General features: G+C 36.6%; 1 long non-coding RNA gene across 3 annotated transcripts in view; it reads left to right on the plus strand.

Moving 5' to 3' along the window:
* Positions 1-21,422, plus strand: part of LOC142864870 (uncharacterized) — a 118,686-nt gene that overhangs the window by 66,089 nt on the left and 31,175 nt on the right. For all 3 annotated transcript variants that reach the window (XR_012915185.1, XR_012915184.1, XR_012915183.1), the window contains exon 3: positions 2,208-2,390. This is a non-coding gene — a long non-coding RNA (uncharacterized LOC142864870). The remainder of the gene's footprint in view (positions 1-2,207; positions 2,391-21,422) is intronic.

Below are 21,422 nucleotides of genomic sequence, written 5' to 3' on the forward strand. Positions count from 1 at the left end.
TGTAAATTGTTGTACCGTACTTAAAAAAAACACATCCCCTGAAAATAAGCCCTAGGTGTCTTCTTGAGGAAAAATAAATATAAGACCCTGTCTTATTTTCGGGGAAACATGGTATGTGTTAAGCAAGAAGGAAAATCCTAGGGATTGTACTTGTCTTGCAGAGAGAAGTCTTGCTGAGATTTTTACTAGTGCTTCATGGAAGTCTGGGTTTTGGATGCTTAGAGAGACTCACTATAGAAACCTCCTAACTTTTCTTCAGCTTGAATTCAAAGAAGTTAAATGATTATCTAGAAAAACTTAATAAAATTAAATATCCCAGGGCCATTAAATACAGACAGGTCTTTAAAAAAGGACATTGCAATTCTATTTACTGTTTTTTCAGAAACTAAGCATGTAGATATTTCTTCAAAAATTGCATTTTCCTTTTTTTTCCTGTTTACTGGAAAACAGCTACACATAGCTATGTGTATACTTAATGAAAACACATTTAGTTTTTTAGTAACTCATTTTCAGACTGCTATTTGATCCTTTTAAAGGTTTTTGTTCAATTCACCTATGTTCACACTCTGTTCCAGGTTCATGGCCTTTTTGTTTGTAAGGCACGTTATGCTTTAGCATATTATGTTACCTCTGGCTGCAGTTTCTTTATTCTATTCCTTTACCAAGCGAGGTACAGTTCGTCCATCGTGACCCCACTTAAAGGTTAACTCCTGAATGAGTTATTCTCTATCGTCTCTGGGCAGAATTAGGGGCTTCTTTCTGTTCTCGTTGCACATTTTGAATGCATCTCTTATAGCACAGGGTTACAAGTTCCTTTAGGATCTGGTCTGTGTTCTCTTTATCTTTATATTGGAAATATAAAGATTGTATATTGCATCCAGCCTAGCAAATAGCTTGTCACATAACACTCAATAAATCATGTGTTTTTTTGAATAAGTGAATGATTGATTATATGTTTATAGTCTACTTTAAATTACTACACTGTTTCACTTACTCTAATTTCTTAACACTTGAAGAAATAGACTTCTCAGTCACCTTTAATCTACTGTAGATCCTTACAGTCTCATATCCGACAAGTATTAAATAATCGACAAATGAAATAAATGAATAATTTAATAAATGTGGTTCTAGAACACAGTAAGAAAAAGAAGTTTGCTAGGTTTCTTCTTCTTTTTTTTTTGTAATTATTTCTATTATCTTATTCCTTCTGGATTTAATAAATTTTAAGAATCTTACACAATTTTTGCAAAATCACGTTTTACTGATTTAATTACTATTTTTTTTTGAATTTTTGGCTACAAACCTCAAGCAAATATATTATTGCCATGTCAAAATCTGTACCTACTCATCCCTACTCTTTTCTAATTTTTACCTCTTTAAGAGCAATAGTTTTAAAGTCAAGATATAACAATTATTTTAGACTTCATTTTTAAGAGCAGTTTTATGTTCACAGTAAAAACTGAGAGATGCAGAAATTTCCCATATACTCCTTGTTCCCACATAGACATAGTTTCTTCACTTATAAACATCCCCATTAAAGGGGTTCATTTGAGGCTAAAACATTCTGCATCTCAACTTGGTGTAAACAGAAGTATCAGCACAATAAATATTGTAATATATATTTTGATTTAGATATATGTCCTCTAAATAGGCAAACTATCCCAATACTACCAAAGACTGCTAAATAATAGTGTTAGTAATACCCCCAAAACAAGATAAAGAAGAAAATATAATAATTCATGTTCAAAAGACCCTCCACTGAAGACAATGTCATGACAATATTTGGTATTTCCTTACATATTTTAACATTTTGTTTGCAATACACTCTAATAGATACCATGGTGGATTTGAAGATAAGAGTTTAATCCTTGATTTCCAAGGATTATCAATGTATTAGGAAAATCTGGATAGGATGGTAACTACACTGAAAGGCTGTGTGCTAGAAAAGTATTAGAAGAGAAATCAAGGACAATAGGCAGTGAGAGGAAAGAAATCAATTTATGTTGTCAAAAATCACGGAGACAATGAAAATTGATCATATCTTAAAAAATGAATAGGATCTCAACATTTGGAAAGGAGCAGGTTTTCATGGGTGAAGGTGCATTGTGAGTCACAGAGGAGAGAAATAGTTTCTGCTAATATATGAGGGTTCTCTGTCTCCATTGCCCCCAAACCACTACCCAGATTAGCTTTGTTTTTTGTTCCAGGCCAAGTGCTGGACAACATCAGAGAAAGTAAGTTCTTGCCATCATGTGACTTTGTTTCCGTGACGAAGCTGTATAGTAAGAAACTGAGAAACATTGGACAGTGGGAAGAGAGAAGACTTGCTTCATGAAGGAAAGCAGGAGGGGTTGTTGGGGATTTGCTAAGTAAGAAACTGCAAAGCAACGGTGAGTACAAGAGAACTGGGCGTTAGTGGAAAAAGTTGAGATGAATGTCCACTGGATTCCCTTTAATGTTCCTAAAGACATGTAGCAGAGTGGATTTCCATTAAGACCTAATTTGAACTGCTGGAGTGAGTTTCCATAGAAATGACTCTGTCCAGAGGCTTTTGCACGAGGGCCTGGCTTTCATTGGGTTTATTGACACGGCCCTTATTATCATAGACCTGTGTAGGCACTTGGTATCTCTCAGGTGATGACAGATGGTTGAATTCCAATGGGACGATAAGATTATGAAAATGAAGAGTGAACATATGGCTGGAAAAATAGCACGTGTTCTTGTGTGTGTTTGGGGCAGGGGCTGGCCATCAGGTGATTGCCTTGAGGGCCACGTTCCTGAGACTGGGTAACAAAAGGCAATAGAAAGTCCTGGCAGAGCTTTGTTCAGATAGTGCAGTGGCCGTTGTCATGTTTAGAGAACCTTCATCTGGCAGTTACATGCACGTGAGATGAAGGAGAGATGCTAAAGGTGGGAAAGTTAATTACTCTTCAAGAAGCTCTTGAGATATTCTAGTCTTTTTGAGTGTGCATCCCTCTCATTAAAAATTTGGACACACACTACCATATATGTTTGTACTTATAAATTATACCCATATTAATATCTGATAGACATTATAAAATATTAACAAAAACAGAAATACAAGTGCCCTAGTATATTGCCATGTTATCCTTTTTAGTATAATATGTTCAGAGCATTTTGAAAACTATTGATAGAGAAGATGACAAGCATCCTTACTACAATTGAGGAGACGGAAATGGCCAGAGCTGGGGACAATTGTAAATATTTTAATATTTGACTAACTGGATTTGGGCATAAAGAGGAGAGAGGTGGAATAATGGCTCTCACATTTCAGACTTGTTAAAGAGATATAATAGTTTAAGTAATAGAAACATGTTGTTTGGCTTAAGAAGATTGTTTTGAGGAAAATAACAGTAAAGTTGGTCCTGACAACATTAATTTAGATAGCTAGTGAATAATAAGACAGAGCAATCTGGCAGAAAATTAGAATTTCAGCATTGGAAACTAAGAGTGAGATTATAGTTGGAGATTCAAATTGTAAGTCCTTGTAGTAGATGTAATAAATAAAACTATAGTAAAGACTTTAAATGAAGAAAAAATAACTGAGGGAAGAGGACAAATTTGTGGAGACTGTTTCCACTTGTGGAGGAGGTTTAGGTTTAGGGTAACAGGTAAGGGGGGAAGAAATGGTGTAAAGAATTAAGGAAGAAGACATACTTCAAGGGACGAAGTCCCTTTATCTTTAATAAAGGCCAGCGTGTTCAATAATATCAATGGTTGTAAGGAAACCTAGAGACAGGAAACTAAGAGAAGTCTATTGAATTAGAGATTAAAAGGCAGCTTCTCTGGTGTGATTAATCTTTTGTACATCATGGATAATAGACATGTCAAATGTCTGAGGATGGTACTGATTTGATTTTCTGAAAAGGAAAAATTGTTATATTAAACCTAGACTTGAAAAAGACACATTTCTAGGAAATAGTTTTTAAAGTTAATATTTTAATTTTAAATCAATATTTTTAAACATCATCTTAAATTAGAAGACAATATTTAAACCTTAGAAAATTTAAGTAAAAACTTAAGCCATAAGCATGTCATTCTAACATAACTTTTTCTTTTCATTGTTCTCTTATTTTTATATACATTTTTGCATTAATTTAGCAATTCAGTTAAAATAATACAAAATGTATTTATGAATTTACTTATTTATTATTTTGTTTGGTTTTGTATGCTTTTTTTGTTAATCTCCCATTATTTTAATGGCCATATGATAGTTATCTAGAGACGTACTACAATTCCTTCTGGATCTTGAGGTGATTTTGTATGCATCAGAGTAAAGGACCATCAGTTGAGAGGTGTACTGTGAGATGGAAATGTTAATTTGCTTATTTTCTTTGGATACATTGAGATTTAGTTTCTACCTCAAGCTTGCAGTATTTATTTTCTCTGATGGGAATTATTTATTTTCTACTTGCATGGGATGAATTGGTATTTTTCCCTGAAGTCCATGATTTATTTCTACACTTGATTGAAGTACTGCATTTAGAATTTTATAATCACATACTGACATTTTGTTTAAAAACAAGATGGCTGTCAAAAACAAATTTTTGGATGCAGCGTTTAAAGATGTTGTTTCTTAATCTTCCTCTGTGTTTTTGCCCATGTGGAAAATTACTTCATGTTAGGGTTCCTGGTGCTGTCTAATTTTGAGATGGACATCAAATAATGAGCCTAAAACAAAAGTTTATGAACTCTTAAAACTCTGATAGAATTTCTAAGGACATTCACTTTTTCTGACATAGACATCAGTCATTTGAGAATCTCGTACCAATAAAGGCCAGCAAAGGAGAGATTCTTCACCAAAGTACTGACAAATCTCTGTTCAAGATATTGGTAAAAGTATAAAAATATTTTTGCACTAGGATTTTTAGTTTGTGTTAATTTTGATTGATAGAACATATATCAAATTGACTACACTGATGGAGAAAATCACCAGACTACTCATAAACAATATAGATTTTTTTAGATCACATACAATTTGCTGTCATCCCTGGGTGTACGTGGGGACCCCAGTGTTTACAAAAATCCTCAAGTCCCCATGTTTTGCATACCGTATACAGTGGGTTTTTTTTTTTTCTTGAGAGACAGGATCTATCAGCATTTAGTAAAAAAAAAAAATCTGTGTATAAGTGGAACCGCACAGTTCAAACCCATGTTGTTCAAGGACTAACTGTACTTTACTCTTGGGAAACTGACAAAAATTTTCTTTGTTATAGCTCAAACCCATTTCCTCTTGTTTCATCTTCAGGCAGTAACTTTCTCAGTTTGTTGATGTGTGTTACCTGTTGCAGAACTATTACATTCAGGCTAGTAGAAAGCAGATCACATCTACAACTTCTCTTTGATCCATCAACTCTGTCCCTTAGTTAGGCAGAATAAAGAGTCAGATAGTATGGCATTCCTTGATTAAGCATTGTGTGTTTTTATGTGTGCATAAACAATTAAAAAAATAGATGTCACATAAGGCAATACATCTATTGTTTTTGCCTTCAAAGAACTTACAAGTTGATTTGGAGATAAGACACATTGACATGCTGCACAATCAGGTACAAACCGTATAAAAGCTTGCGGTAGAAAGTAGGACAGGGTGGTTTGGAGATGAAAGGGTGGCTTTGCAGAGGTAAGTGTGGTGCTAGTTCTGAAAAGGATGTGATGTGCACGTAAACAGGTAGGAAACAGAGCAGAGGGCGAGAGTGGAAAAGGAAGAGAGAGGCATCTCTTGGCTCTCACACGGGGAGATGTGCAGGCAGTGAGCATTGTTACACAGTTACCAGGGTCCAGGCCTGTGCTCTGTGAGTTTCCTCATTTACCCATGGGGCCAGTGGGATGTTAATGTGTCTTTATTTAATAAGTCATGCTGATTTTTTTTTCCCCAGTCACAGAGTATTAGTTGTTTATTTTTTCTTCCAAATAGCTTACAGATTGAATTTTCCTCTGTTGTTCTTTAGCACACACAAGTAGGATTACATGTTTAAAACTCACCATTTAAAACTCTTTGGCTCTCCTTTGGAATTCAGGGTTCTCCATAACTTAACAGAGATTCCTTAAAAAGTGTTAATGCTTTCCTCCAATTATTATTACATAAACATACTTTTATATAAATAAGTTTTATAAGGTGATCATGTCTTTGCATTACAATTTTTAGCTTGTATTAATTTTGATTGAAACATGTATCAAATTGACCACACTGATAGAAGAAATCATCAGACTTCTCACATATGTATAGTTATTTTAGATCACATTAATAATTATATTAATAACATTCCCCTTTTCACTGATGAGCAAATGGAGACACAGGGAAGACCTTTACTAAATTATGCAGTGAAGCAGTAGAAAAGCCTATAATAATAATATTTAATTTTAGATTCCAAAAACTCTACTTGAAAAAAATTTAAAGAGTTTTTAGATTCATTGTTGCTGTATCATACTGTATATTTTCAGTGGCAAAGGATTCTTGACTGTTAGTATTATGCTTCCTGAGCCTTAGAAGTATGTTGAATGCAAGGTCAGTTAGCAATGTGACTTCCTTACTCCCCCACAATGTCCCTGATTGTTGAGGAGCCTGAGTGAAGGAGGACAGATGGCAGGTGCCATTGAGGTACTGAGACTAGTTGGTCCATTTTAAATGGACAGTTGAGTCATGTAAAAAAGAAAAACAAGTTTTTGTTTTTTTGTTGCTGTTCTTTGTTTTTAGTAGCAGACAATATTAAAAAGGGGTAAAGAGAACAAAAGGAATTATAGGAGAGTTAAAGAGAGCAAGATGATTGGGCAGAATTTCAAGAAGTTTCCTGCAAAAGTAGATGATATTGTTCATTTTGCAGGCCCAAGACAAAACGAGATAATGGTGGAGATTATCTTTGAATGTTCTTGCATTAATTTCACTGAACATGGTGTTCTATGCTAGAATTTTTTTTTGGTATTTTATAGCTAAGGGAGAAAACACTTCATATATCTCAATGTACTGTCTCTGCCATTGGGTCGAACCTATTTCTATAATCTACCTCTATAATTTGCAAAATATCTTGCATGGTAGTTGACAATCCAGTGTTTAATAATGAGTGATCTATCCTGGGAACCTGTATACTTAGGTTTCACTTTGCTTACTTTATATAGTTTTCACTTGGTTATTTAGACAGCCCTCATCTAAATATTGCTATTTTAGAAGTCTTTGCTCTTCAATTGGTAGTAAGTTACTTTCAAAATAGCTTTCAAAAAATAAATCTTCATTTCAATTCTAAACTTTAAGTTGCAATTTCAGTGACTTTGCTATTTGTAATGCTCTCTGCCATTATTCCTAAGAAAACCTCAAGAATTTTGTTTTCTTGATATATCAAAATAATAATTTTATAAGTTTTTATAAAAAACTTATTTTATAAGTTTTTATAAAATAATTTATAATTTTATAAATAATAATTTATAAGTTTTGGTAATAGAAAAATTTTCAAAGCTCCCGAAAGGATTTCTATTTACATACTTTCCAGATAGTAAAATAGTGACTTCTTGATATTTTAATAAAGAAAATTCTATCTTTTCCTTACAGTTAATATTTATTATGAAAGTTAAAGTCCTGAGATAGGGCTGATGACTCTTTTATTAATACAACACTCATGGATGAAAGGTATTGAAATAGAATGTGTTATGCTACTGAACTCTTAATCAATCATGACAACACAAAGTCTAGTGACTTGTTTCTTGACTGTCCAATACTTCTTTGTTGAGTTTTGACCATTCTAGTGCCTTTCCATATGAGCATACGCCCATTTGATTTCTGCTGTTAAATGTCTAATTAGGCTGTAGTTCTTGTGATTTTATCATATCTGATTTTCTGATTTCCTGAAAAGGATTTCTTCATTTTCTTGACACAATAGGTGCTGCATTCAGCTATTTTACTTTTCTCTGTAACTTCCTTGTGGGTCCTTGGAGACAGGGGTGATAAAGAAAATTTCTCACCTTTGAGGTCTCACTTTTCATGGATAGTGTAATTTTATTTTCTGCAGTAACAGTTTCACTGAAAGTGACATGTTTCTTCTTTTTCATTCCTTGTTATTTATGTCTTTTCAAATTCCCAGGAAGTGTGATTTCTAAAGCATGGTCACTGACTAGGTTACTATTTTGTCCTACAGTGGAAATTACTTTAGTGGAGCAGAAAGTCAGATTTTAAGATCTTATTCTTTCCACTTCTTAATTCATTTTGATTCAAAAAGCATTTAACAAATGCCAAATGATAGGCTATATATAGTTTCAGGCCTTCACCTCAGTGTCAAAATTGTATCACTGGTTTAGCAGAAGATTCAGAAGTTAGACACTGATGACTGATTTTACTCTTCACAATCATTGAAGCATGTCCACATTCACCATCGTCTTCTTGGATAATTAGTTGGTGTATATTTTGCTTAATTATCAAAGATATAAATATGCAACTAATTATTCTTAGGCAGTTGGCCAGAGGAATGAAGTTAAATGATTGTTCTGTCTTTTAGGATAACCTGCTAGCAATATTATTAACTTTTATCTGTTGTTCAGTTTTGGGAACTTGAACATAGTAGGTTTGCAAAGTGTATGTCTTTGATGTTTCTGTTCATAAATTAAATAAAAATCTAAGAAAACTATGAGTGATGATGACCAAAACATTTTTCTATTTCAAAAACTAAAATCATTGCAATATAGTGAAAGACTAGTATAGTTTAAAAGAGAAGAGCATTGAAAGTGGAATATGATTACATGGTATATTATGAACTGGTATTTCTGATACATGGAGTGTGCACAGCAATTCGAACTGAACGTTCAGCCTGTGAAGGTCCCGACTTGGTTAATGTTGAAAGTTACATGACAATTCCAATTTCTGATTCATTCTTTCTTGTTTGCTGTCCTCTAGTAGATTTGTTTTTAAATACACTTCACATTTTTCTAAACAAGAGAATGTAATCTGTGATGGTTTATTTTATGAAGACTGATCCTTCTGCAGGTGAGAGGGATTTATTCCTGCCTGACGGCCTTTGAGCTGAGACATTGGTCTTCTCTGGCTTTCAGACTCAGACTGGAGCTCACACCCCCAGATCTCCCGGGTCTCAGGCCTTGCGACCCGGATGTAGCTGTAACATCAGCTCTGCTGGGTCTCAGCTTGTTCACTGCAGATTCCGGACTCCTCAGCCCTCACAATTGTGTGAGCCAATTTCTTGTAACAAATCTCTACTTATCTGTCTGTCCCTCTAAAAACAATAGATGTTATTATTAACAGATATACAGTCCTGTGCTGCACCATGACGCTTTAGTTCATGAGGGACTGCATATACAACAGTAAGATTACAATGGAGCTGGAAAATTCCTTTGGCCTAGTGACATCATAGCTGTCATAACATTATAGTGCAATTACTTTATTTTTCAATAAATTTAGTGTAGCCTAAGTGTGCAGTGTTTATAAAGTCTACAGTAGTATACAGTAACCTCCTAGGCCTCCACATCCACTCACCATCCTGCAAGCTCTATTTATGATAAATGCCCGGACAGGCGTAGCATTTTTTATTTCTTATACCATATTTTACTGTACCTTTTCTATGTTTAGACATGTTTAGATCAACAAACACGTATCATTATGTTACAATTGCCAGTAGCATTCGGTACAGTAACATGCTGTAGAGGTGCGTAGTCTATGAGCAATAGGCTATGCCCTATAGCCTAGGTGTGTGAGGCCATACCATCTCTGTGATGCTCACACAATGACAAAAACACACTCCATGATGCTCACACAATGACAAAATTGCCTAATGATGCATTTCTTAGAATATATCCCCATCATTAAGCGACACAGGGCTGTATATATCTATATATCTATGAATAACTGTATATATATGTATATATCTACACTATCTATCTCCTATTATAGATATCTATATAGAGTTTAAAAAACTATGATTTCTGTTTCTGTGGAGAACCCAGACTAATGCATAATCGCTTTTTTCAGAATATGTTCCTAAGTTGTTTAGTCAGGGTACAGTTGCGTAAATCCAAATTTCCCCACATCTGTTAGTACCTGTCTCATCTCCAGGTTTCTCACGGTGTAAAACAGTCAAATGGAAGAGAGGGGTTAAAGGTGTGCATCTCCACGGGCAGCCCTGATCCCTCATCGGTGCTCCAACATTCTTTCAGTTATGGCTAAAACATTGCTGTTCACATTGAGAGTATACACAGGTAAACATATCTTTACCTTTTTTTTTTTCTTTTTCTAAATTCCTTGTTTAAGATGATATGTAAACATCTGTAGAAGACAGAAACTGGTAATATACAGTTGATCGTCATTATCTGTGAATTAGTATTGTGAATTGATCTACTCACTAAAATTTGTTTGTAACCCCCAAATCAATGCTTGGCCATTGGCAGACATGCATGGATATGTGAAGACCATCAGAACACCCGAGTCCCTGGAAAGCACGTGCACCCAGCTGCCATCTAATAATGACACCCTCTGTCCTCTTGTTTTGCTCTCATATTATAAACAAATATTTTCTTTTTGGTCTATTTAATGCCGTGCTTTTTGCATTTTTGTGCTTTTCGTTGGTGATTTCGTCGTTTAAAATGGCCCCTAAGCATAGTTCTGAGGAGCTCTCTAGTGTTTCTGGTGCAGAAAGATTGGGATGTGCCTTGTGGAGAGTGTAGGTGTGCTAGGTGAGTTTCACTCAGGTCTTAATTATAGTGCTGTTGGCCGTAAGTTCAGTGTTACTGAATCAACAACATATATTAAATAAGGTGCCTTTAAATAGATATACATATAAAGCCCAATTATGTATTGGTCAGTTGATAAAAATGTGACCACAGGCTTGTAGGAACCTAACCCTGTGTTTCTCATAGGAGTGATGGTTCAGCATTTGCTACTTCAGCATTTGTGGTGACTTTACCAAGCGTAAATACCATGAATAGCAGGAATCAACTCTATGTGGTAGAGAGTAAGAAGAGATTTTTCTCGGCTCTCTTTGCACATCCTTAGGTTTATCTTGATTTCACTTCTAGACTACAGTTTTTCATCTGTTTAAAAAGAATGATATGAATAATTCCAGAGCCACTGTCTAAAAAGCATTATTTTAAAGATTAAATAAAGTAATATGTATAAAATTGCTCTGTAAACTGAAATGCTGTAATAAGAGCAGTCAGCATAATTTCTTTTGGGGGAGAAAACATGCTAGGGATTTTATAATTATTACTGCTTACAGTCATTTAATAAGAGCATTCTATTCTTTCTCAATTTAATAAGGTGACAAATCACACGTTCAGCAGTTAGAACAGTTTACATCTATTAATAAAATTCAAATTTAATTGTAACTCGGAGCAGCGTTTCTTTTGTTCATCTATGTTTCCCAACTTGTTAAAAATATATTACATTGTATAGGAACAAACCTGAATATTAAAGAAGATGGTGGGCTTGCCAGTATTTGCATCTTTTGTTTTCTCTGGGCCAACTCTGCTTCATTTACTAACACATAAATCTTTTCTACTCTCAGTGCTACAAAGTCAATTTAGCTGAGGAAGAATGAAGCTGAATTCTGTTCTGCCTCACGCATCACCAACAAATTGCTAGGCCAGTTAAGTTTTGATTGCAGAATATTTATTTTTGGTGACAGATGTTGCTGATGTAAGAACCTAGGCGATCACAGCTTGAATTAGCCCTGGGTTGAAGTAGGAAAAAAAAAAAGCGGAAATGGAAAGTCTTAATGGAAGTAAATATGCAACATCAAGGTGACATTTTAGTATTATATTTTGCATGGTATTTGTATGGCGAATAGGGTGTGACTACATTTCCACACAGGCAATGACTTTGGGCAGAATGGTGCACACAGCCTTTTCTGAAATCACATTCTTAAGGTTATAGTTAGGTTATGGAACTTAGGAGAGTCAAACTTGCTGCACTCTAAGTACTTCTTTAGATCAAAGCAGGAGCTACAGTAGAGACGAGTGACTAGAAATCATGTGGTTTCTGAGAAGGACTGCTTTCCGTACCCCTGGGCATCCATCAAAACACTTGTCACATCATATCATTAATATAATAGTTTTCTTTTCTTTCTCAGCCATCTACTGATGACAGTGAGTATCTTTGCATGTAAAAGATTTTCAATACAAATATGATAAATGTTGGATGAAAAAATCTGCATAGGACATAATTCCCCCAGTTCCACACTGATGCACACAGACTTTCACGTGAGAGGAGAAAGCATCACTGGGACTCTTGTCTCTTTGGCAAGATCATGCACGGTTCCATGCATAGAGACTTTTGTGGCCCCCACATGAGTCACTGATGGGTTTGTGTCAAGGAAGCCTTAGAGAGAGGACCCTGACAGACCATGGCAGTAATTCTTCCACTACAACCCCACCTTCCCTCTTTGAAAATAGCCAAAAGTTGCTGGCCCCATGGGTCTTCCATTCTTTCCTGAAGTTCTTGAACATGTGAAAAGATCACTAGAAATCTTGTTTCTTACTCATTGCAATGGTGGAAAAAAGGGATGATTCCTGTGAAAGAAAGTAGTGGAGGAAAAAAAAATAGTGATTATTTAGCCTGATTGTTTTATCTGTCACAACAACAGTGCATTAGCTTTTTATGTACAAAAAGGAAGATTCAGTTTTGACATGCTCATGTTTGGCTATCAATAAAAAATTCAGTTCTTATTTTTTGAGATATATTGGAAGAAAGAATGATTGGAATTAGGCAGTAGACCATATTTTAATTTTACAAAATATATTGTTAATAATTATTCATTCTTGCCCATGTCATGACTATCTGACAAGTAGCTTTGCCCACATCTTTTTTTGTTCTTTCTTGGTAGACAGCATTCACCCATTTGTTCCTGGAAATCCAAGTAAAAGATTAATAAGTCATGAGCAAAAAGCACAATGAATTATTTCTGCATCAAAGACAATGTCCTACTTTGTTTAGCTTTTTTTTCAATGGATATAATACTTTCAGTCTTCTGACATGTGGGGCAATTTTCTTGTGAATTTTGGAAGTGAATTTTTAAACACAGGGAATGAACACACACACACACACACACACATATTCACGCTCAGAGAGGGAAGTCCTGAGTGCAGATACTAGTCATGATGTAACCTGACTTCTGTCAGGTTGGGAAGTGATGGCTGTCATGCTCCTTGGTGATTGCTGGGACTCTAGGTCATTTCAGGCAGGAAATCACTGAGTTGATATAACTCTTCCTGTCTAAACGGTTGGCTAAGTCCCAAATGTCTGACAACTCCACATCTCTCTCACTTCCTTCAGAGTGTGAAGGAAGAGGAATAACGTGGAATGCAGTGACGTGAAAAGCTGACACAGAGCCGTTGGATGTTTCAGTGCAGCCTCTTTTCCACAGGAAGCCCTGTGTTGAGTTGGTTCTGACAGACCCATGGGGTTACTGATTTTATGTTGCCAGCCAGACAGGTGCCTTCAACTCAGTAAGGCAGGTAGAATGTGCAGGTAGAATGGCAACTCCTACCATCCAGGTATAATTACTGTTGGACTAAATATTTTATACATTTCTTGTTTCCTATTGTGAGGTGTAACTGATGTATATCCAAAGCCAAGAGTCATTTCCTGAGGCTTGATTAAAAGCCAGAATTCGGACTTACAGATAATCCCATCTTCATATGTCTGTGGGTCCCTGATAATTTTTGTAATGTCAGTACAGGTCACTGTGCACTGAATGAATCACGTCTATTTATGAAAGGTGCAGCCAGTGGCCTCTCTTTAATGGAATTGAGCTACTATGGCAGAGCTCTGGGAAAATGTAGTTCTTGCATATAAAATGAACAGACAAGCCAATGACAAATATTGCATCACATTTGTGAACTAAAATAATATCTTAGGGCCCCACCACCACCAGCTGATTGAATGTACCCCCTCTTGGCTAACGGGGTACCCTAAAACTGAGTTACTACTGGCCATGTGGAAGGAGGTCAGACAAGCCTCATCATGCCCCCTCCCTTCTTGTAACCTCCCATCCTTTGTAACCCATTAACAGGCCTAAGGCTATGCAAGACAAACCTGCAGGTCCTTAATTTGCACAACAGATATGTGTTAGGTGGCTTGTCTCTGATTAACAAACGTTCTTATCTTAAAACATTCCAAGCCTTATGTAATTTCAGGAAATATATTCAAATTTTAAAATTTGTCTATGACTTCTCTTTCTCTGTCTCTATCCCTCTGTTTCTGTGTGTGTATGTGTGTGTCTGTCTCTCTGTTTCACTCATCTCTGTCTCTCCCTGTCCTGCTCCTTCTCTCCCTCCCTCGGCAGCATAGCACAGTGGTTTAGAGCATTGCCACGGGTCATCTATCTGACCTCACCATTTTCTAGCTGAGTGACCTTGGGTAAGTCTTTTCAACTCTCTATGACTCAATTCTCTCATCTTTAAAACAGAAATAGTATACCTATTGTACCTACTTCATGAAACTATTAAAAAGAATAATGAATTTATTTTCATAAAGAACTTATAACATTGTCATATGATAAGCATCATAAGTATAAGCTATCATTGTTACTTTGTTCTATGCATACAGGGAACCCTTTGAGCTTCAGTTTCTTCCTCTGTAAAATGGGCTCCTATTCTCCACTTCATAGTATTGCTATGATGGTTAAGTGAGATAACCTATAAAAATACCTTACCAGGCCCGGCACATAGTGGTTACCCAATAAATATTAATTTCCTTCTCCCAACACCCTCCCCCCACCAAAAAAACCATTCCATGGTTTAGACAAAGACCATGCCTTTAGACAAAGCTTCATGTCTTTAACAAATTACAAGTCAAAGAGTCTTTAAACTCACTTATAACCTGTAATCCCTTCTCCCCTTTTGAGATGTCCCACCTTTTCAGGCCAAATGAATGTAGCCCTTCATGTATTGATTTATGACTTTACCTGTAACCCCTGTCTCCCTAGAATGTATAAAGCCAAACTCTAACTCAGCCACAGCGGGTCCACTTGCTCAAGTCTTCTTGGGAGTGGCTCCAGAACATTGTCCTCAAATTGGGCTCAGAATAAACCTCTTTAAATTCTTTTACAGAGTTTGGCTTCTTTTGCATTGACACATTAATGTGCATATTTTAGTTTGTTATTTTCAACTGGAAAGAAGTCTCTTCATTACATTAAATACATTTGCTAACTCTGTGTGTGCACTCGTGTGTGTGTGTGTGTGTGTGTGTGTGCTCTCACACCTGCCCCCACACATGCACAGGCTGCACAGTGCAAAGCCCGTTAGCCTGTTTAGCGTCTCTTGTCTGCCCATTCAGTTGTAAAAGCTGCTAATTCATCAACAGAAAGTGGATACAATCTACATACCAAATGAGTTAGAGGCAAGGAAGAAGTTGATTGCAGACATCAAGTAACATATTAGCTTTGTTTAACCTAGCTTTGTTCCACATAGCTTTGTTCCCTAATGGATTTCATTTCCTAGGTTCATTCTTCATTGTATTGACAGTTGAGAAGGAAATTAAGGAAAAGTAGGATGGCTGTTAAACATTTACTATAAGAGCAATAGCAAGTGGGTATTGAAGAAAGTTATGTCAGACAAATGCCAGGTAGTTAAGGTGCAAGTTTAAGTATCATCTGGTTTCTATCAAAGGAGCAGAAATGTCAAACATTTCACATTTTTTTTCTGGATTTCCATTTCATCTTTTCTCCCTTGCTCTGAGAGAGTGAATTTAACTGGGAGTGCTTGCTTTAGCTAACTATTAATAGAAATTTAGGAAAATCAGAATAAATCTTTGAAAACTGGTTTCCAGATATGGAAAACACGGAATTAGCCATGAATCCTTGTTAGGGAAATAATTAAAAACAAAATCTCCTCCTAACCCAGAAAAACTCTGCACAAAGGTAGCAGAGAAAGAAACAACATTATTATTGAACAAATATTAAAACAGAATGTGGTAAATATCATAGGGAATCCACTAAGGGTTTACAGAGAGGAGAAAAATCTCACTCTTTCATACAGTGAAGCAGATACAGACCATTAATACACGTTCTCAAGATGAACAATATTTAGCCCTCATCCTCACGTGGCAGGACTTGACAGCACTATTTATAACACACAGTTTATCCTACCTGCAGTCACCTGGCAATTGAGGTGACCATATGTGTTAACAAATTAATTTTATCCAAAGGAAAAAGAAACTTCTCCTATTTTTATGGCAAGAGACAGCTTTGGACCCTGGAGCAAGGGCCCCACCAAACCTGGGCTCTCGTCCTTCCACAGAAGGTGGGAGGTTGGGGTGCTGTCTTCCGTTGACGATTAAACTTCAAAGTCATGGTTCCCATGTCCTTGAGAAAGACATTTATGGGTCCTAAAGCTGCCAAGAAGGTTACTTAGCTTTTAAAAAGATTTACATATATTTCAAAGAGATGGAGGATTTACAATGACAAGTTTTCTAAAGTACCTGCTCTAAGACATAAACTGAAATCCTAGTTTCACCACTGCATAGGTGAGTTACCTTGAAGAAACTATTAATCTTTGTGAATTCCAGGTTTGCCATCTGTAAAATGAGAATAATTCTGCCCATATCGTAAGATTATGGTGATGATGAATTGAGATAATTTCTATAATTGCGAAGAGCAGAGCCTATACAAAGTGAGTGGTTACCATGATGGTGACAGTTATAGGACCTGCCCATCTCTCTGTGATTTGGAACCTTCCCTTCAACTCCAGAATGATGTTCCATCAGTTTTCCCTCCTTTTGCTCACATCAACAGGTTCTATTAATCCAGTAGAATTTTTCTTTCAGTCTTCAAATGCATTTGCATTTCCTCTGTCACAAGGCAAATATATAAATGTTAAGTAAAACAATGCACATTGCAACTTTCTGATCTGTTTTTAAAAATCAACATTCTGGAAGTATTATTTATGGATAATAAAATGCACTCATTTCAAGCACAGCTTAGTCTTTGTGACAAACGTGTATGTCTATGTAACCACCAGCATGATCGGCGTGTACATGACCACAAAATATTCTCTCATGCCATCTGCAATCCCCATCTCCAGCCGTGTCAGAGATAAGCCCAAGTATCTGCTTTCTATCAGTATAAATTTATCTTACCTTTTCTAAGTTCCCATATGAATGGAACCATATAGTACGTACTGTTTTGCTTACCATATTTTTCTCAGCGGAGTAATTTTGAGATTCATCTATGCTGTTGTGTGTGTAAGTAATCTGTTCTCTCTTATTACTATTATTCTGTCACGTTTAGTGTCGTTCTGTGTTCTTGGCTCTTGGTGTGCTCATGGCCAAAAAATGACCAGACACACCAAAGTAAGGCAAGCATGGGGTGCAATTTATTGAGAGGGAGCAAGATAGGATTATAGAGCAAGAGAAAGATATAGGTTTACAAAGCAAGATATCCAGACCCCTTGTTATAGCAGGAAAAAAAGAGTTTGGTTATGTTCTGGGTCTTATTTTATGGTGTCCGGATAGGGACCTCCCTGTGGTTCAAAGGTCACCATGGAACCACTTCAATTGGACAGTTGGGAGCTGCATGACCTGAGTCTTACTGCGCATGTGAGTTCCAGGTCACTATCTGGATTCTGTGTTATCTATGTGCTTGGCCTGTGGGCTAGAGAGTCCTCTGCAACTGGTGCACCAAGTTCTGAGCTGATTTGTAGGGTGTTCCCTCCTACCCTAGGTGTGGCAGTTGCTCCAGGCAGGATGAAGATGGGGGCAGGGCCCACCCTGTCCTTCCCATGTGGGGCAATTGCACAAAGGCAAGATACCCACTTTCATCCTTAAGAGACCCAGAATCCCTTGCTGTCTACCTAACAATTCCATTATATTGTTATATCGCAATTTGTTTATCCATTCAATTGTTGGATATTTGGGTTGTTTCCAGTGTGGGCTATAATGAATAAAGCTGCTATAAATATTCTTTTGCAAGTGTTTGTGTGGATGTATGTTTTCATTTCTTTGGGGTAAATATTTAGAAGTAGAATTGCTCAATCAGATGATAAATATGGTTAACTTTATAGGAAACTGCCAAAATGTCTCCCAAAGTTATTGTAAAATGTACATTCCCAATGAGGTATGACAGTTCCAGTTTCCTCACCAACACTTGGTATTGTCAATCTTTTTATTTTAGGTATGCTAACTGAGGTGTATGAAAATCACACTGAGACTTTCATTTGCATCTCCCTTTAGGTGTTTCTGAGATTTGGAACTTGCTGCTTTATTTTTGCTGCAGGAATAGACGACTCATCGCTTGCGTGGTTGGGAAGGGATATTTAGTGAGTGGTTGGGAAGGGATATTTAGTTGTCCATGTCAGCTGGGAGAGGGAATCTAGGCAACCTAACCTCTACGTAGACGTTGAGTTGAGGCTACCCCACTCATCCTGCTCCCAAGGTTTTTGTGCCTCAAATTCTAAGCCATTCAGGGAGATTTCTACAGCCCAGATAGCTTGTTTTCTCTGTCCTCTTCCATGGGGACTCAGGTCTCAGCTTTATCTGCGCTGTAAGTCATTTTCCCCTTGTGCATCTGCTCAAAACTTTGTTGACAGCTCTCACCTGTGGCTGTTTCTCTCCAGTTCTATTTGTCCTTGTGAGTTTCCTCATTTAAAAAGAAGAAATTAAATTTATTTAAAGAAAGAAAAAAAGAAAAAAAAAGCACAGATGATAAGTTTTCCACGTTTTCAGTCAAGTCTCTTTCCTTTTCACTTTCCTTTCTCACTTTTTCTTCACTATTTCACATAGAAGTTATTGATGACAAAACTCATGATCTCTTTAAGCTTCATTCTAGTTGATTTAAATTATTTCAATCAAAGCTTTCTTCTGCACAAAAATTCCTTTTGTGCTCGATTTCTATATATGTCACAACTCTGTGTGCTTTCCTGACATTTCCCTTTCATTCCATTTTTGTCTCACTGGCTGAGTCCCCTTTCCCTAAATTAAATTATGTGCACAGGCCAGGTACGGGGAGACTGAGCACATTTTTATTTCCAGTGGTTCTATGATACAAGTTATTTCAGTAAAACTCCATGAGGATTTGGTGTTGCTGTTCTTCAATATGTACGGCAGTGCTGCTCTTAATTCTCGAAGGAAGAGGTTATTGCTCTACACACGTTATGGCCTGGGCTTTGCCAGATAAAATGTACAGGGAAGCTTTATGATAACGCTCTCTGAGGTTCTCTGGTTTCTTTGATTCTACGAAACTGTCTCTTACACATAATGTGTTGACAGTGAGAAAATGGACCATTTCAAGCAACATCTAAACCTGAGGATTAAAAAAAAAAAACCAACCCAAAATGATCCTTTTCTTCTTCCCTTTCAAGAGAGCACAATTCTAAAACTCTCCCAAGCTAAAAAAGGATGATCCAGGTCATGAAACTGTCACAAGAATGATGCTATCTACAACTGGCAAATATGCTTTTGGGAATAATGATGCAATGAGATTGCTAGTGAGATTTAACAATACTTACTGTATTGTAGAACAAAAAATTGATTGTCTTAAAATGCATTTTCTGAATTCTCTCCTACTTAGCAAATGGATACAGGGGCATAAAACGACCCCCAAATCATCTTAAAACACCAAAATTTGAATCTGGATTGGTTTGCAATGTTTTCAGGGTTTGATAATTTCAGAGAAATTATTATTGTTTAGTTTTTAACCACCAGACCTTTTTCATTGCTATACTACTCAGACACTAAATTCCAAGATGCCAGTTCATTTGTATTTATATTAATAGTAAGTTTTTTTGACAGATACAAAGTATAAAATGCAATCCACGCTTAACATTTCCTACTACATATGTTAAATGACTGAGTCATACCGAGCTATTCTGTACTTAAGAAGAACAAATTGTTCTATAGAAAATGAAGGGAGTGCCAAACACACAAGAGACTGGGGACAGTTGGTCTCATTTCATACATAAAGTATTTTTTGTAGCTGTATATATAATTTTTTGACATATGAATAAATAAATGCAGTGATTTACATAAGTTTATCTTTCAATTAGCTCTTTATAAATATCCCTGTTTTCCTAAGCATAGCGTATCAGTGTAGCTACAGTGGCAGATTGTACATAATTGTTATTAATTTTTATTCAAAATTTATTTTTTATAGCCAATGAATCTGGGCTTAGTGAATAGTAATGATGATGAATAAAGTTTTGTTGGGATAGAAATCCCTGTTTATATGGAATGTGAGTAAGCATACTGCCAGGCAGATTGAAGCTTGAACTTGTGAGAATAATCTAAGGGTAAATCGGGGGGCAGAAGGAAGGGGGTGATGTGGAGTGTGGAAGATGGGCTGGGACACAGAAATCCTGGACAACCTTTGCTTTTCATTACAATCTTGTACCTACTTTGCACCCCTTCTTTACTTGTCAGAATTTTGTGGGGGCCCAAATGTTTTGGTTACATAAATTGCTTTTGTACCATTTGAGTCAAAGTTGTAAGTGTGCCCATCACCCATCCCTTCTAATTGTTTATCAGCTTCTATTACAGTTTCTCATCTCTTTCTGCTCAACTTCAGTGGCCCCATCCTTTCCTCTTAAGCGCCTTTCTAAAAACTCATTTAAGTTGACCCTCTAGCTCCACGATGCGGGAGCTGCTAACACCTATTTCCTTCAGTCTCTGTGGCCAACTAAGGCTGTTAAATATACTGTGTCCTCATCTTGGCCATCTTTCTTTCTGTTATTATTACTCTCTTATCCAATTAATTAAAACAAAATTCTGGAAGTCTACGCTGCGTTAAGTGCTATGTTAGTTAGCAGAGACACAAGACACGGCTCTGTCTTCAGAGTCACATCACAGTGAGGGATACAGACAAGGCATTGCAATATTGTGTGACACGTGCTACCTGGAAGAGGGAGCTGTACTCAGGTGTGGACACCCAGCGAGGAGACTTCATCCTGCCCGTATTCCAGGGCACTGCCTTCTACAGCAGGGACATGAAACCCAGTTTTCAAGGCCTAAGGAAGAGTCAGTCGGGTGGGAATGGAGTAGGGCTGGGGCAAGGTGAATGTTCCAGGCAGAGGAAATGGTTTGCTCACAGGCTAAGCAGAGTTGTGGAAAAGTGTGATATCCCGGAGAACTATAGTTGGGGTTGATATGATAAGAACATAGGGTACATCTAGGAAAGAGGAGAAAAATGAATATAGAGTTAGAAGCCAACTTATGAAAATTTGTGCATGACATCTTAACACTTACGTACCAGATTTATAACTACTACTCTTGGACCTTGATCTGGTCCACTTATTTCTTTTTTGTGAAACCACACTCACCACTTTAATAAGGAGAGACTTAGTGAATGTAATTGTTGAATTAAATGCTTTTCTGGAGATTATTTCATTAAATTGCTCAACTCTCCTAATAACAACCAAGTCATTACTAATTTAATTCTTCTGATGCCCGCCCCACCCCCATCCCACACACATACCTTCAGGATAAA

This window comes from Microcebus murinus, chromosome 27, assembly GCF_040939455.1.
Source record: "Microcebus murinus isolate Inina chromosome 27, M.murinus_Inina_mat1.0, whole genome shotgun sequence".
Lineage (NCBI taxonomy): Eukaryota > Metazoa > Chordata > Mammalia > Primates > Cheirogaleidae > Microcebus > Microcebus murinus.